General features: G+C 38.9%; 1 protein-coding gene across 28 annotated transcripts in view; it reads left to right on the forward strand.

Annotated features, from left to right (window-relative positions):
• The window catches only part of SIPA1L1 (signal induced proliferation associated 1 like 1), a 501,244-nt gene that overhangs the window by 200,316 nt on the left and 287,740 nt on the right, over window positions 1–13,188 (forward strand). For 20 of the 28 annotated variants that reach the window (XM_030831557.2, XM_060294966.1, XM_030831558.2 and 17 more), the window contains one exon: window positions 3,130–3,196. The gene's annotated coding sequence lies outside the window, so the exon portion shown is untranslated. The other 8 variants (XM_060294974.1, XM_060294968.1, XM_060294977.1 and 5 more) reach the window with 3 other exon arrangements.

A 13,188-nucleotide genomic window follows, 5' to 3' on the forward strand; every position in this document is an offset into this window, starting at 1 on the left:
ATTTGTCTTTTGGTATTCTGGTTTTAAAATATTCACCATCATTTCCTTACTATATTCTTTTCCCTGCTCATTATTTATTTCCCTTCAACTATATTTTGTTTTTGTGACAAACTTCTTTCGAGGGAAAATATGATTTACAGAAATCTGACACTTTACTGTATTTCAATTCAATGATAATATTGTATTTAGTTTCAACTTACTTTGTGCTATTCTTTTCTCCTCAGTTTTCTGGTGAGCTATTTAAGCTTTCTTTCTTTTTTTTTTTTTCTTTTACCATACTGCCTCTGCGTTAGTACTGAGGGTGTTTCAGTAGGCTTTTGGTAAAAAGTATTGGGCTGGTTGATTGCTGTCTTAGAATTTAGAGTTTTCAGAAAGTATAAGCAGGGTAAGGGGAAATTGATAGAGTGGCGAATTCAATGCTATACTAATCCACAGTCTAGTCGTCTCATTACTGTGTGTATGAATGGTTAGCTCCTAAAGGTTTAGGTTAAGCGTATTAGGACCAAGCTGGCCCTAGTCTAAAAATTTGCATGGTTTGAGATGGGAGTAGGGTGTTATGGGGTTAGGGTTAATTGTCAGAGCAGCCTTCTCTTTCTGTGAACGTTAAGTGTAAGTTATCTATTTGGTAGAATCTACCCTTTCCTTTTAGTACAGAAAATCACGGGGTAAGGCCTTGAATTGCCCACCCCCCTCCTCTCTTTCATGGAACTAAAATCCATCATAGGGCTTGTTTTCCTTAGATAGGTTAGAGGACAAACTTCTCTTTAGCAGTTACATTAATTTTTATATTTCTCAGAATCATCGAGGAAAAAAAGCTTTTAAAATCCAGAGTGGTAGTTACATTTCCCTTAGAACACTCCCACACATACAGGCTTTTCTTCAGCTTTTTTTTTTTTTTTATTTTTCTTGCTGCTTTTACAGTGTAGGTGGCCTTCTCTGGATTGCTTTTGACAGGAAATTGAGCAAGCTTTCCTTTTTGGAACAGAATATATTTTACTGCTGAGAGAGAGAGAAAAAAAGAAGTGTTTATGTTTTGAAATTTAATTATGAATTTTTATTTGAAGGCTGATTTAAATCTAGAAAAATGGAGGTGGGGCTTAAATTTCAGATTGTGCACTAATATTTCTGAACCTTCCTATTCATTTTTGGGCTTTCTTTTCTTCCTTTATTGGAGGAAGAAAGGAAGGCCCCCAAATTACTTTGCTTCGTAAAGCCACAGCCATGTATGGATATTAAGAAGTTTGTCTTCGTTGTTTTTCTGCTTTTGTCTGAGGCTGCCTTCCCCGGTTGTCTTCTTTTTGTAGTGGAGGTATGTTGGGCTCTACACTGAGTTAATGGGCATCTTGAATCTAGAATGTGTGTTAGCCCTGCCTTTGGAAAAGCGTGTCATTCAGCAAAGCTTCCTAATGATAGGGCTTGTGCACAGGTCTCCAGGGCTGGGTAGAGAGCTCTAGATTGGAACCCTGCCTCTGCCGCAGATCCTACCTGGACTCCTGAACCCCCTGGTGCTTTGAGATAGGAATACCAGTCAACCTGCCAACCACCCAGGTGCTTGCTGCCTGGGATGATTGTGGGTGAGTTTGATTTGTGTAGTTTCTTTATAGCACTGGAGATTCAGGGGAAGAAATCGGACTGTAATTAGAATATAAGCCCATATGCCACATCATGGAAATGTTATCCAGTTGGAATGGAGTAATTCTGGTGGAATCTTTCTAAGTATGTTTTTAAATCATATCCTTTCTCTTGAGTTTGACATTGGCATGTTTGTTCAGTCTCTAAGTAGACTACTAGTGCAAATCAACTGTCAGGTATGTTTTGTTTATATAATTAGCTGGTTATAACTTATTAATTAAGATGAACAAAACAAAGTATATATTTCAAGTGTTCCAGGCTTCCTTACCCATTCTGTAGGTGCAATTTGTAGGCCAATCATGTGAAAACTGCAGGTTTCATCATCTGGGGTATCTGATGCTCAGAATATTCTTTTTAGGTTTCTTTTTCCCACAGATTATGGTAGGGTAGGAAAGACCTGTTGCAGGGTCTTCTGGAACTCTGTTCTGCTGTATTATGTAAGATCATAGTGCCAGGGACATGGTAGGCCCTCAGCGAGTCTCATTTTGAATGCAGGTAATGTAAGTTTTGAAGTACCTTTATATTTGGCTGAATGAAAGATGTCCTACTATCCAAGGTGACAGACTGGGAAATTTTCCCCTTTGTCCTCACCAGGAATTGGGAATATCTGCGAGTGAAACAAAGTTCTGGTTCTTCTTACTCTTCTAAGCTTCCATTTTATATGTTTGGGAATTAACCCAGTTTGAAATAGTGTTTCATCTCAGCAAATATTAAAACTTGGTTTCTTGGAAGCCCTTTTGGACATGTATAGTCTGACTTATTTTAATATTTTTAGAAATAGGTACATGTACTGCAGATTTTAATGTTGGCCATGTATATGTATTCTTTTAACTAATAATATGCCTGCAGTCACAGGAAATGTTTTATGGTTATAGTAGAGTTTTTACATATAGCCTATCTGAAATGACCAGTGTGAGAACTGTAGAATTTCTGAGTCGTCAGAATGTTTGGTTGCTGTGGAACAGGCTTTCTCAGTCTCGCTGCTATTGACATTTTGGGCTGGAGAAGTCTTTGTACTGTTCTGTACCCCTTCCTCTGTTGTGACAACCAAAAATATCTTCAGACATTGTAAGATGTCCCCCTGGGGTACAGAATTGCCCCCTGTGGAGAACCACTGGTTGGGAACAGTGGTTCCCACAGGCAGGTGATAGACCAACTACATCAAAATCACATTATTGGGGCACTTCTTACTCATATTGGTTCCTGGGTTTCTCCCCAGACTTCCTGATCAGATCATGTGGAGAGAAACGTGATCTTCCAGACTGAACAGTCAGGTTTAGGAATTTGTTGTATAAGTGGGAGTGGCTGTCGGTTGGCTTAAATTTAAGTGTGTGTTGAACTGCACACAAAGAGATTACAAATTAAAGAGGGTTTTAGAGGTAAAGTATAACATTTCACAATTATGATTTGATTTGTAGCTGTGATTTTTCCCCTTTATTACTATTTGCAGAATTTGAAAATAATCTTATACTAAAGTTCATAATTATTTTACTCCAGGTTTTGCAAGAATACCTCAAGTTGGACTCGGAAGTAAGATTTACCACCAACTTTGAAGTGGAATCAGGTGAGTTGGTAGATAAGTCACAAAGGCTTGTCGAACTCCTGTGTTCATTCCTAGAAGACCTGCCGCTCACAGCAGACTTTTGATTTAGTAAATTTGGATTCTATCTTTCTTCCCCACTGGTGTTTCCTCCTTTGTCGTTCTACTGCTGAGAGGCAGAAATGGGGAAGAGGGAAGACTCCTGTGCAGTTTTTAGTCATTGATTTCTGAATTCAGCATTTTCACTGTTACAGTAAATACTTCAGATATTTTTCTGGCAACTTAATAATAAAAATATTTTTGTTACATACGTCTATTTTCATTCCCTAATAATTGCATTTTAGAACATCTTCTATGTGTTTCTTAAAATGTGATGGGAGGTTGGACCCCAGCCCATGTTCTGAATAAGAGCCTTGTTAACCCTGATGCATTAATATATAATTTGGAATACCAAGTGTATCCTGAAAAATTGAGAGATGGCTGGATGATCTGATTGACTGAGATTTGCTCTCGGTTACTGCTAGGTAGAGACCCAGTTCTGTCCTGTGCCTATCCCAACGTTTTAGTGGATATTTCTCAAACATTTTACTCAGTTGTCAAGTGACATTCTCATTGAACAAAATAACAGTTTAATTCGATTCAAAGAGACTTTTCTACAGGCTGAAATGCTATAATATGCTAAGCTCCTAAATTCAGATAAAAAAGCGGTTTGGGGTTATGTGAGTTTCTTTGATTTTGGTACTTTGTACTTAACCTTCTTTTCAGCCAGATGCTGAAACAAAGAGTTTGGGAATTTTTTATCGCCTGCTTTGTCAGAAGCAGAAACAGATTGCCTAAGGAGTCAGCTCTTCCGGAGAGCTGCATTCTATAAAGGACGGTCAAGGTTATCTGAGCATCTCACCTCTGTAAACCTGTGTGCAGAGCTGAGGGCTTCTTTTCAGACGCCTGCTGGGTAATTGGAGCACTGATTTCAAAGTGGCTTGCTATTTCTGACCTTCCTTGAATTTCAGTAAGAGAAATTGGGGAATGATTATCTCTGAAAATGTTTTTAAAGTACATTAGGACACTTTCCTGTTAGCATTGATTTGACCATTCCCAGAGTCATTCTTTAAAAGAGGTAGGAATCCAAGAAAGATTTTTAGATCTCTGTAATTTTTAGCCATTTGAAGAGCCTAAGTTTTTTTTATTAGCAACACAACTGAAAAACTACCTTTGAGAATGCAGTACTTTGCAACCATCAAAAAATTGCTGAGTGGTGAGGCAAACAGCCTGCAGGGTTGCTCAATGTAGGTAGCTGTAGCTCAGGTACTTTGCGAAGGACGAAAAAATCGGTGCATGTTATTGAGTGCCCTCTGGTTTTCACCTCTATCTTGGAAGTTGTTTTCCAAGATTTCCTTTTTTTTTTTTCTCCTCAGTACCTGTATACTATTGAAATGTGCAACTTCAGTGCACTCCCTGTATGTCTTAAGGTATTTTTAAACACCCTTAAATAAGGATCATCTCCTGGTTGGTACACTTGAATATGACAGTTCTTAGCAGAAGTGTTAAGTTCTAGGGTTACTATGAGGGCCAAGCCTGTTTAGCTTTTATGTTGGAGCAGCTACATCTTGTCTTTTAAATTGAGTTTAATAACCTGAACGCCTGGGCACTTAGATCACTTCTTTTAATGGTGGTAATATCTGATGATGCTGGTACAGTACATCTGTTAGGTGAGGTGGGAGAGTCTTCTCCTATGCATTCATGAACACTGGCTCCACTCGGGCAACAGAGGGGAAGGAGCCATGAATGCAACAGTTCTCCACACCTGCTGGCGGCATGACTCTTGGCTTTTCTAAATCAATTCTTCTTTCCTAACTTCTCTCTATTTAAGGACTATCCAAAACAATTCCCTTCCTTCAAAAGAAAACAAAAATCCAAAAAGACAAAAAAACCCCCATAAAGCCGAAACCCACAAAACCTTGTATTTTATATGTAGTCCTGTGTGTAACTTATTGAATGCATCATTCTTGTATTTTTTAATTTATTTATGTTTTGAGTAGTGTTGTTCTAGAATATAAAATTGAACTGAGAAAGTATACTTTTTTCCTTCCCTTAACAATTTTAAAAAATTGCTGTATTCTTTCTAAACACCCAACGAGAAACAGTGATAGTAATTGAAAATGATCTCTGACTAAATTATGTGCTTTAGCTTTAACTTGAAGACATTTGAATAATTTTCTCAAGTATATTTTTCTTTGGATTTTCCCATTCTTGTATAGACAATTAGGTACTCGTAGGTGAGTGAGATATTACTTAAATTTTTCCCTTGTTTCAGTTTGGTTATTGCATTCCAGGCTTCTGCTTTTAATGGGAGAGTAACTGAGGAAATTTTAAAAAGCTCTTCACTTCTTTTTTTTCTTGAAAATAAAATAAAAAAGAATAACACTAGTCACATTTACTTAAGACTAATAGCTTGCGGGTGTAATACACAAAAATAAAGACATCCTTTTTGTTGTTTTATGGGAAGTCCCAACCATTAGTAAGTGTAAAAAGAGAGAAAAAATATGTATGTCATTGCATTCTCCTAGACTTTTCTTGGTGTTATATGGAGTGGTAGCAAGAAACCTAATAATCATAGTGCCTTACATTGGCCATCCAGATGATAGAATGTCTATAGCAGATTCACAAATCACTTAAGAAATGGAAGCTTGGAGAACATTTTCTCCCTGGCTGACCATCCTGTAGAACTCCCTCTTATCCACTGATGCACCCTACCCCTTTTCTCATTTTTCTTACAAATTATGTCTTCCTTAAAACATGAGAGAACAGCTGTTTATATCCAATAGTTTCCTTTAAACATAGCCCAGTGACAAAGACAGTAGATTAATAACAGGAGTTTGAATATATTAACTCTTAGAAGAAAAAAGCTCAAATGTTGACCTTGAGTAGACTTGTTAGATTCTGTGTGTCAACCTGAGTTAGAGTTTCACAGTGGCACTGAGGGTACAAAAGGGAGGCAACTTTTTCAGATAAATAATAGCTGAAATTTTATATTTTGTTTTTTCTAAACTTTTACTTTATATTAGAGTATAGTTGATTTACAGTGTTGTGTTAGCTTCAGGTGTACAGCAAAGTGATTCAGTTACACATATACATATATCTGTTCTTTTTCAAATTCTCTTCCCATTTAGGTTATTGCAGAATATTGAGTTCCCTGTGTTATACAGTAGGTCCTTGTTGGTTATCTATTTTAAATATGGTAGTGTGTATATGTCAATCCCAAACTCCCAAGGTATCCCTCCCCAGCACCTTTCCCCTTTGCTCACCATAAGTTTGTTTTCTAAGTCTGTGAGTCTGTTTGCATTTTGTAAATAAGTTCATTTGTATCATTTTTAAGATTCTTTCAGATAAATACAAGTGGAAATTTTATTAACTGAAAGTTGACTATAATGTAATATGAAAATATTAAAAATTCAGAGCAGCAAAGGGATGATTGCAGAGTTTTCCTTTTGTCTTTGGCCGTGACTAATTTGACTTGAATTTGGCATGCCTCGGGGTCACTTCAGCATTATTTCATCATGCTTATTTATCATTCAAAGCTTCGTCTTTGTTCTTAAAAACATTTTAACAGACTGTAGAACTGTACTGTGACCCCTGCACATTTGCTAATGCTATCATCACCTTTCTCTTTTCAGTGAGAACAACTTCTTCTCACTGAATTCTTACCTTTATCTTCTTCAGAACCTGAGAGTACAGCTGTCCCCATCAAATAGAGCGTTGCCTCTTCTAAATTCAGTCGGTGGCAAATAGAACACGTGGGAATAGGAATTAAGTTGTCTTTGGAGGAGTGTCTTGTTTCTTAGTACCTGCTCATATGTGGGGGGCCCTGGATTTGTATGGCTATGATTCTTTCTAACGATACCATGTTACCCACTTTCTTGACTGTCCCATAAATTTAAAGTTTGCTGTTAGGAGTAGATTTGAACTTCTAAAGTAAGGAATCAGAAAACAGAGAAGCAATAACATGAACCGTGTTTGAGTGGGTGGAGGGCAGGGTGGGAATTATGCATCGCTCTGCCTCCCCTCCCTGCCTTGAAAACTTGGGTGGGTGGAAGCATTTTTGAACACCTGGCTTCTGGGAGCAGGTCACAGGATGGAATGAGAGGTGAAACTTGGGGAGAGCTAGCACCTGCCAGTTCTTCATGATACACTGATGTGTCTCAGAGGCCTTGGGAAACTCTTAGTGTTGGGGGTTTTGCTTTAAAACCTGAGCTTTGTTTTAATGTTTGTCAATACCTAAGAATATTTTAGATATAAAAGGAACTTGTAAATGTCTTCACTAGTATTTGAGTGGCTTTCGTCAAAATCATGCAAGCAAAATTCGGGTCCTATGGTGGGTGAAGTCTTATGTGTAGGGACGTCCAGTATGCCGTGTTTTGGGGGTTTTGGTACTCCTTCTCCTGGGAGGAGGGCTTTATTGTATCTTTTTGGAAAAGACTTTTTTTTTTTTAGTTGACATGTTTGTTTATTTATTTATTTTTGGCTGCATTGGGTCTTCGTGTGCACGGGCTTTCTCTAGTTGCAGTGAGTTGGGGCTAGTCTTTGTTGTGGTGCGTGGGCTTCTCATTGCAGTGGCTTCTCTTGTTGCGGAGCATGGGCTCTAGGTGCGTGGGCTTCAGTAGTTGTGGCGCTTGGGCTCAGTAGTTGTGGCTCATGGGCTCTAGGGCGCAGGCTCAGTAGTTGTGGTGCATGGGCCCCAGAGAGCGTTGGCTTCAGTAGTTGTGACGCACGGGCTTAGTTGCTCTGTGGCATGTGGGATCTTCCCGGACCAGGGATCGAACCCATGTCCCCTGCATTGGCAGGCAGATTCTTAACCACTGTGCCACCAGGGAAGTCCCCGGAAATGACTTTTAAGCAAGGCCCTAGGCTTGAGGAAAGCTACTGTTCACATCTGCACAGAACATGCCAGAGTTTCTAGTGAGTCTCTGAGAGGTGTGGGTGTACAGCCCTTCCAGATAACATCAGCCTTTTCAGAGCAGGGGATGTTTCTCAAACCATTGTTTGTTTCTGCACATGGCTAGCTCTGTGTTCTTCTTGTAATGGTTTCCTTAATGAAAATGGACTGATCAGTGCTCTGGAGGAGTCTTCAGTGCTAAATAATGAATGGTTGCTCAAGAACTAATAGACTTTGATTTTTTTTTTCAAGGAGTCATTAAAAAAAAAAGTCTAACTCAGTTCAGTAACTGACCCCTTTCTGCTACTGACGTTTTTTACCCCCAGTCAATTGGAAAATAAATGGTTTGAGAAATTGTCTAGGTAACATTTGATGGGTATAGGGACCTCTGGGCATGTTCTAACCATAAAGCTTTTGTAGTTACAAGCAGTTGGACATTCTACTGCTATTGCTGCTTGTTTCTTCCCTGGATCTATTAGTGGGAAAGTTAATTCAATTAAGTATATAACTGTTTAACTCCAGTTATTTACAGAGCTTTTTGCTTAGCGTTGACAGGGATGGAAATATAACAAAGAAATGCCCCTTATTTTTCTAAGGGGGGAAATAAGACATGATTAAAAATTGTCATACTAAGTGATCAAATGTAATTAGGCCTTTAGTGGAAGTACAAGTAAAATGTATTGAGGTGTCTGTAGAGGGGGAATTAAATCCATGGAGGTGGCATCATTGGAACTGGGCACTGAAAGACCCATCCATCCATCCATCCATCCACTAAAAGAGTAACATTTGTTTCTTCAAACAACCAAAGTAATTCATATTTATTGTGTAAAATGTGGATGTTCCTAAAGGGCACAGACGTCAAAGTAAAAATTACCAAATTCCTACAAGATCACCCAGTCTCTACCACCCAGGGATAACTACCCCTACAACCATTTTCACTTTTTATTTGTGAGGTTTTTCAAACATGCACAAAAATAGAATAGCACAGCGATCCCCCATGTTCCCATCAGTCTAGCTTCAACAGGTACAGACATCTTGCCTTTCTTGTTCCATCTATCTTCTTCCTTTTTGATTGTTTAAAAAAAATTTTTTTTGAGTTTTAAAGCACAGCCCAGATATTATACCATTTAACCAAAATACTTCAGTAAGAATTTTAAACAGATAATGACTTAAAAAATAGTCACAATGCCATTACCCTTAATGAAATTAATAATTATTTAATATCATTTACTTCTAGTTTGTCCTGGTGTCCATGTTCACTTCCTTTGTCTCAAAATTGTCGTTTTACAGTTTGTTGGAATCAGGATCCAAGCCTGATGAACGCATTGCGTTTGTCTCTTTCAAGACTTTCTTAATCTGTAACATTTTCCCTTCTCTCCTTTTTTTCATGTAATTTATTGTAGGAGAAATTGGGTCATTTGCTTTTCAGGATTGCTAATATTATAATAGTTTTCTTTCATTTTTGTCCTTCTACGTGACCATGTATATGTTTTAAAAGCAAAATTGGGATCATACTTTGCATGCTGTTTTATAAGATATTTTTAACACAATGATATAAGGAGAACAGTTTGTTATTATTTAGTCTTCTATGATTAGTTTTTCTTTTCTGTTAAATCTTATGGCATTATAGTAACTAAAGATGAGAAGGATGCGTTTGACTGTATTTAAAGTAAATCTTACATTGATTATATGTAGTATTACAACAACGAATTGGTTATTTTTCCCCTCTCTCCCTCCCTCCTTCCCTCCCCCTGCCCCATTCCTCCCTCCCTCCCTCGCTTCCTTCCTTTCTTCCTTCTTTCCTTCCTTTCTTCCTTCTTCACTCTAGGACTTCTTACAGATAGACATAGTATTGGCAATGCAGTTGCCTGAATCAAGAGCCATTTTATTTTCCCTGAAGAATGGAGATATGGATGGGTGTATAAACGAGAGCCTGGCTGATGGTTCACTCCTCGCTGAGGAGGTAAATGGTGCCCACGCAAGGCCCTGATTTTTCTGGAGAGTCCCTGCAAGAAGGGAACCCTGCTTGTTATTGTTGCTGTAAGCTGACCTTTACTAAAAAGTTAAGTTTGCATTCTCCCATACACATTGACCACTGGTGGGAAAGGATTCTTAGTGGTTAAAGGGAGCGTTCACTGTTTTAATTTAGTAATGTTAACATAATCTTGACGATTCTATATTAGGTCCTCTTTCAGTTTTTAGCCTGGAAAAAAGAATATGTGTGCAAGCTCCCGCCAATAATAATTTGTTATACCTGCTTGAAGCTTCATGTGGCCATTTAAGTCGACAGTCTTCTGTTCTTCATCACATAAAACCCCAGCTTCATTTGTGATGTTCTGCTTGCTCCTGGTAGTTTGTCTTCTTTTACATTTGATTAGATTTGAATTCAGCAGTGGTTGCAAGGATATCTGTATTTCGCCTGATTCTGTAATCCTGTCATTTAACAACCCAGTAACATCCTTGTAAGATGTTTTTTATTAATTAATTTTTTAATAAAAGTAATAAATGAGTTTATAAGATTTACTCCCTGTCTCCTCTTGCTGGTTCCCCTGTTCTCCAGAGGCAAACACTTCGTTGATTTGGTATTTATAATATAAACGTATTGTATTTTGTGTTGAAAATTTCACGTAATTGGTGGTGTATTGAATATCACTAACTATTTTTTTGTCATTCAGGAACATGGTTTGGAGTTCTGTCCATGCTAGTTGATATAAATCTAGTTCATCCTTTTTAACTGCTGCCTAATGTCATGCAGACTAGTCATGGGAATATACCATAGTTTTCCTGCCATTTTCCTATTGGTGATCTTCTAGGTTGTTTCCGATAGCTTCCGATTACAAAGAAGGCTGCAAAGAATAACCTTGTCCTTGGTTCTGTGTACGTGGGCATATGTTTCTCTAGGCAGTTGTCAGGTCATGGGATATTGTAATAGATACTCCCAAATTGTTTTACCAGAGTGACTCCCATCAACAGAGAGAATTTAATCTTTAATTCCACATATTTATCTAGAGAAATGGGATGGAGCTGGGCTAATTTTGAAGAACTGACTTATTGACAAATAAGTAGACCTCATTAACTTCTAATATTTGGCTATGAAGTGTTTTTTTCTTTTTTAAGGCTAGTTTTATTTATTGGACTCTATTTTGCTGCCAGATGTGAATTTATTTATACGTATGGAATTCTGCAATTAAATAATGACAGGTACATTGTCATAATTGCTATTGAGCTTTTGTATAGAAATAACAGCTTGTTTTAGTATCTGTGCATTGGAGGTAAAGCTGGGTGTGAGGGCTGTCTTCTGTGCTTCTGAGGATGGAAGCCCCCTTCAGTTAATTGGTCACCTCTGTTCTAACGGCTAAGGAACATGCTGAATGTTCAGTGTAACACCTCCCTCATTAGGGACACTGCAGGCAGAGGGAATACATAATTAAATGAGAGCCACTGCTGTCACAGGAAGACATACCATGCTTTGTCCTTTGGGTTTCCCTTAAAGGACTTCTTAGAGGGCACTCTTCAAAGTAAAGGATGGTCTATACCCCTTTGCTTTCCTTTGTCTAGCATGACAGGGAAGACAGATACAGTTCCTTATTCCTTTGCTCTCTTAAGAAAAGAATATAACCATTATTTTATCGGTTGATTATGTTCAGGAGCTTGGATTTTTGAAGTCAGTCTTAATATTATGCCCCTTCTTTCTCCACAGTAGTTATCGTGTTTTTTGTTTTTTTTTTTTTAATTTTTTGGCTGCATTGGGTCTTCGTTGCTGCGCGCAGGCTTCCTCTAGTTGCGGCGAGCGGGGGCTACTCTTCGTTGCGGTGCGCGGGCTTCTCGTTGCGGTGGCTTCTCTTGCTGCAGAGCACGGGCTCCAGGCACGCGGGCTTCAGTAGTTGCGGCACCCAGTCTCAGTAGTTGTAGCACGTGGGCCCTAGAGCACACAGGCTTCAGTGATTGCAGTGTGTGGGCTCAGTAGTTGTGGCTTGCAGGATCTAGAGTGCAGGCTCAGTAGTTGTGGCGCACGGGCTTAGCTGCTCTGCGGCATATGGGATCTTCCTGGACCAGGGATTGAACCTGTATCCACTGCATTGGCAGGCGGATTCTTAATTACTGTGCCACCAGGGAAATGCTCGTGCATTTTCTTTTTAATATCTAAAATCCTCTACCTGGAGGCCTCATCAGGATGCTGAGCCTTGCTGTTTTCATCTGTCAGTGGGCTCCCAAGCCACGTACCTTGCAGGGTTGTAAGGTGTTCATTGCCTGTGTGGTGCCTACCAGGAAACGAGCTGTCCAAGTCATGTGGACCACCCTTCCCCTGTAACAGATGAGGAAACCGAGGTTCAGAGTGTGAAGTGACATGTATTCTCCACTTGTGGTTTATCTTAATGACTAAAATAGATCCCTGCCACACATTACGTCCCATTGCATCTCTGCTTCTTGAGAAAGCACAGTGGTAGCTTCTGTGCACATCTTTCTCCTTGCCTGGCATTTCCTTTTCTTCTCTCTACCTGTCAGTCACCTTTCCCTCCTTTGAAACATGTTCAAGTTCCTTTCCTCAGGGAGGCTGTTCTGGCTAATCTGGCAGATGGATGTTATTTCATATCCTCATCCCCTCAGATGTGTCATTTCACTGTGGACATTTGAACTCATTTGTATGTTTCTTGGAAAACTCTTCTCTGTCCCCATATTATTTAGAAAGGACCTATACCATAAAATGCTGGTTATTTAGGGGGAAAGAACTACTTTAGAAGAAAACCATATTTGTCAGCAACGCAATGTTATTTCTGTGTTTTGAAAGGGAAAATTTCAGTGGACAGAGCTAAGCTCTTAATGTGCACTGTACCATGCTTTGTTAGCATGTTCACTGCTACTCACCTGTTCTGCCTTTTACACAGTCACCTTTCAACCCAGTAGGTTCGAACTAAGGATTGTGTTAAATAAACGAGAACAAAATTCTCCACTGATCATTCATGTATCTTTGCCTGTGGATGAGTTTGCCTGTGACTTTCCCCCAGTGTTCCCCTCTTTTTTCTGTGCTGTGAAAAGTGGTAAACAAAACAAAAATATCACGTAGCAATATGCACTCCTAAAG

The sequence above is a fragment of the Globicephala melas genome, chromosome 2 (assembly GCF_963455315.2).
Source record: "Globicephala melas chromosome 2, mGloMel1.2, whole genome shotgun sequence".
Lineage (NCBI taxonomy): Eukaryota > Metazoa > Chordata > Mammalia > Artiodactyla > Delphinidae > Globicephala > Globicephala melas.